The following is a 4,995-nucleotide window of genomic DNA, read 5'->3' as shown; positions in this document are numbered from 1 at the left end:
GCAGAGTGGCCCAACGGAAGCCTCTCCTCAGTGCAAGACACATGAAAGCCCACATGGAGTTTGCTAAACAACACTGAAGGACTCCAAGATGGTGAGAAATAAGATTCTCTGGTCTGATGAGACCAAGATATAACTTTTTTGGCCTTGATTCTAAGCAGTATGTGTGGAGAAAACCAGGCACTGCTCATCACCTCTCCAATACAGTCCCAACAGTGAGGCATGGTGGTGGCAGCATCATGCTGTGGGGATGTTTTCAGCTGCAGGGACAGGACGACTGGTTGCAATCGAGGGAAAGATGATTGCAACCAAGTACAGGGATATCCTGGACGAAAACCTTCTCCAGAGTGCTCAGGACCTCAGACTGGGCCGAAGGTTCACCTTCCAACAAGACAATGACCCTAAGCACACAGCTAAAATAACGAAGGAGTGGCTTCACAACAACTCCGTGACTGTTCTTAAACCCAATTGAGCATCTCTGGAGAGACCTGAAAATGGCTGTCCACCAATGTTTACCATCCAACCTGACAGAACTGGAGAGGATCTGCAAGGAGGAATGGCAGAGGATCCAGGTGTGAAAAACTTGTTGCATCTTTCCCAAAAAGACTCATGGCTGTATTAGATCAAAAGGGTGCTTCTACTAAATACTGAGCAAAGGGTCTGGAATACTTAGGACCCGCCCTGTGATATTCAGTTTTTTCTTTTTTAATAAAATTGCAAACATGTCAACAGTTCTGTTTTTCTGTAAATATGGGGTGCTGTGTGTACAATTACATGAGGAAAAAAAATGTAACACATGATTTTAGCAAATGGCTGCAATATAACAGAGAGTGAAAAAATTTAGGGGGGTCTGAATACTTTCGCGTACCCACTGTATATTGCAGCCACCACACTAGCCATTATATTTAATCGAAGAAGATGTAGACATGTATCTTCAGTGAAATGAGGGTTATGTACATGAAAACGATGTTCCCTATCTGTGTGGTTCACGACGAGTTCATGTCAATGATGACATAGGGGGTCCATGGAAAGTGCCACAACCCTGAACCCTGTCCACAACCCTGTGGCATTGCAAATGTTGACAAGCAGTTAGTGGGTGTCAGACAAATGCTACGCAAAAGAAGTAACCTTTCCAATGCCCCAGGGCAAATTTGCTTGACCTTGCTGCCGCACAGGTACCAAAAAGGTTGAGTAGCATCACTGCTGGAGATAGACATGCCGATGCTCAACCACAGAAAATCTTTTATTAAGAGAAGTTATTTTGACCTGCATGAAAGGTGCTTGCAATAACTTTCCTGTTTATATGTTTACAGCTAGGCAGTGGACAAGGGCGAAGCAAGCCTACCGGGAGAAGGGTGCTACAAAGGCCCATAGGGAGGTTATTATGTGGAGACCACTGATATGAACTGACCCAGGCCTAGGTGGGAATCCAGCCATATGGACAATCTAGCCCTGTACAGTGGGCTGACCGGAGACCCTTTTTTTTTTCGGGCAAGCTAACACCGATACTGGGCCTGGGCTGCATCAGACTGCTCCCACCCAGTCTGATTGCCTGGGGTGCTGGGTTCACCATCCGGGGAGCTCTACTAGTAGGAGGGGCAAAGGCACTCGCATCCCCTGGGTAAGGGGGGAGTGGCGGCAAAGCAAGCGTGACACCCGCCGCCGGTCCTTCCCGCACTTAGTCCCTATTTCCCAACACAATGGAGGAAACAAGCTGGACACAGAGACTGTAGAATATCACGGAGCTGTTGGTTTGTGTGCCCAGCCCGCAGCTCTACAAATGTCTGCCAGAGAGGGCACCATGCGCAAAAAGCATCGGAGGCAACATCCATGTGGATTTGAGTAAGCTCTCAACCATTCGGGGGGCTAGGCTAGCTTTGAAACTGGTTACAACAAGATGATGGCATCCTTAACCAGTTGGCCCACAACTCTACGGTGGAGAAAGACAAGGGGCTGCTCAGAGTTTCTGGAGCGCTGTGTTGTTCTAACGTATTATGTCCAGCCACCCAATAATAACCCTTATGTGGGACAAAACCAACAATGCCAAGGCTTTTTTTTTTTTTGCCAAGCTAGATCTGCCTCTTCCAAGGGGCCAGTGTTTGCAGGTTCACCCACCTGATTGTGAAAAGGCATGGCGGGGACCTTGGGGGAGCATATCCAGGCCCTGGGGTCTCAGGGCAACATGAGAGTAGGCTGGCTGCCGAACACAAGGCACTCTCACTTCACTGAAAATGCATACCCTCCCAGGCCCTCTTGATGGAAGTGAGTCGCAGGTCAGGGGGGTTGTCTTAGCCCGCCAGGAATTTACGCTCAACTGACTTTCCATCGATAGAACACCAGTTCATGAACAGATTCCACTTCAGGCTTGCTCCTAGTAGAAGGGGCTCTAGACTGAGTGATCTTGGTTGTTCCTAACGATCGCCGGTGCAGGTCACTTAAGTCTGCCACATCCCATCCTCCACACGTGGATTTTTTTGGTCCCAGATGATCTAGACATGGGTTACCATATGTTTTGAGCCCCTGAGAAAGGAGGTCCTTTCTCAGACGGATGTGCCAGGTGATGGGCTGCTCAAACAAAAACCAGGTCCAGGGCTGGGCTAGTAAGGCTCAATCATCAAAGCATGTAGTCCTCTGTCCCCCGTGACCGTTGAACAATGTTCGTTTCGCGAGTAAGGTCTCACTGGTGAAACGCATATTTTTGTAGAGCCCAAGGCCAGCTGGGTGCCAGGTGCTTCCTTGCTGCGGGGGCCCTTGCGTCAGGAAGTAATACCAGCTGGGCGAGTGAAACATAGTTGTTGGAACCAAACAGGTCTACCTGGGCTTTTCCTCTGTGTATGAACTTCCCGATCAAGATGATCCGTCGCGGGAGTAGAAGCGGATTTGTCTGGTGAAATGTTGAGGTGTTTGTTGAGCTTCCTGGAGGCTGTGGATGGCATCGCCATAAACTTGAGCCATGTCTGGACTCCAGAGGAAAAAGTTGACGAGTGAAGATGAGACATACAACATGTCTCATAGACCTACATGGCGGTGATGTAACGAAATCTAGCCACAGTGTGTCCGGTGGACCACACGTGCTGTCTATGGCAGAGGTGGCCAGAACTAGGCCAGATGCACTGCCAACAGCTCTAGGCAGTTGATCTTCCAAACAGTCGAGGCTCTGTGCTGACCCTCGACATCCAATGGCCAAGTAGCACGTCTGTTCTGTGCATTTCTCATGCTTGGTTCATCCAGCTTGCATGAACAGCCAATCAGAATGATCAGATGGTCTGACTGACGACGAGCCCAACCACTGATTCAACATGTTTAATTGCTCCAAAAAAAGCAGAGAGGTCAAACTTCAGCAGACGGTCCAGAACACAATGAGAAAACTTAAGTCGGCTGACGAACAAAACCCTCACAACCAATGGCTGACCATCGGCTTGGTGTGTTCCGGGCTTAAATACCATGTTCAAGACTGCACGCGGGATTCCCTCTGGCATCATGGGAGAATCATACCATGCCTTAATTTATAACTTTTTTACAAATACGACACACCTTATCTGCACAAAGGGATGGTGGTCTGCGAATATGAACCAAAGATGTTGGATGTATAAGCCTGCTTAAGCAGCCATTTTGGTGTCCACATCTTTTGCGCAAATTTATTTTCATTCTCAAGGACAACTCCATATCCTTTTTGTAATATTCCAAGTATATCCATACTTTAGATTTTAACTGTTTTTCAGCAGGGGGATGGCAGCAGGTCTCTGTCATTTTCTTCACTTTACATGCGTGTAGCAGCCAAGTAATTAGCAGAGGGAAGCACCCAAAGCAGAAATAATATGTGTGGGTTGAGATTTGTATTCATCATTTTTTTTTTAAACCGTAGATATGCAAAGGTTTACGGTATGATAATCATACTTGGTATATTGTAACAACGCCTACAATTGATGCACCTGAGGTGGTGCAAGTGGGTGATTAGTCAATGTTGGATGGCACAGAAGGCATCGACGTCCTGGCTCATCACAGCTGGGACTCCCCGTTGGTGTCTCCCGGTAGGGAATGGCCAGAGATGCTGGGGAGGCAGTGCGTCCCCGAAACGCAGTCTTGTGCTGCTGAGTGATTAGGGAGGTCGTCATGGGCAAGGGGTGCAGGAGGGCATTGTGTCACTTAGATTCACCCACCACAAGCCTGATAACCCAGAGGAAAAGGAAACTGCTCTTTTTCTGCTTTTTTCCCCATGACTCAGTTTTCCCCATATGAGTCTGAAGAGCTGGCATTGTAAACTACTCCCAGGTTCAGGAAACAGTCCTCCGTAAACATGCAATGCACACACACAAATTATTTGGGTTGCACTGTTCTGGAAAAAAGTGTTGTAAATACAACCTTAACCACTTATTTCTAGTCGTGGCCTTCTCTTTTGGAAGGCAAAAACAAATGTATTTTCCACTTTTGCAATGAAACACACAGTTCCCCCATGAAAATGCGTTAAATGTAAAACATTTGGGCTGGTGTTATGGCAAAATCTTAACAACCACAGTGACGTTAGGACATGTGGGGGCATGTGTCAAAGAGGGCATTTTAGGAGGGCGTGGATGAGGCTTAAACTTTTAAATAGAATATCTCCTGGGGTGTAGTCTTTGGCCACTTTAGGAAATATTGTCCTATTCACAAACACGCTTTGTAAACACTCCAACAGAGACAGGAAAAAACTTGAAATTGTTATTAGATGCCCCTTTTAGTAATAATATTATTGCTAAAAATGTCAATTTTTGTATGACTAAATCTAGACTAAAATACTTCAGCTTTAACTAAAAACTAGATTAAAATGTTGAGAATTTAGTTGACTAAAACTCAATAGGATAACGTTGACTAAATATGATAAAAACTAACAAGGACATTTAACACGGGACTAAGACTAAAATTGAAAATAAGTGCAAAATGAAGACTACACCAATCGACGGTAGTGAGGTGGCGGAGGGCAGATGAGTCGATTCTGGCTACAATGTGGCTGAAATCACT

Source organism: Cyprinus carpio, chromosome A8 (genome assembly GCF_018340385.1).
Source record: "Cyprinus carpio isolate SPL01 chromosome A8, ASM1834038v1, whole genome shotgun sequence".
Classification (NCBI taxonomy): domain Eukaryota; kingdom Metazoa; phylum Chordata; class Actinopteri; order Cypriniformes; family Cyprinidae; genus Cyprinus; species Cyprinus carpio.
The sequence above is the reverse complement of the archived record's forward strand: the minus strand, read 5'-3'. Positions refer to the sequence as shown.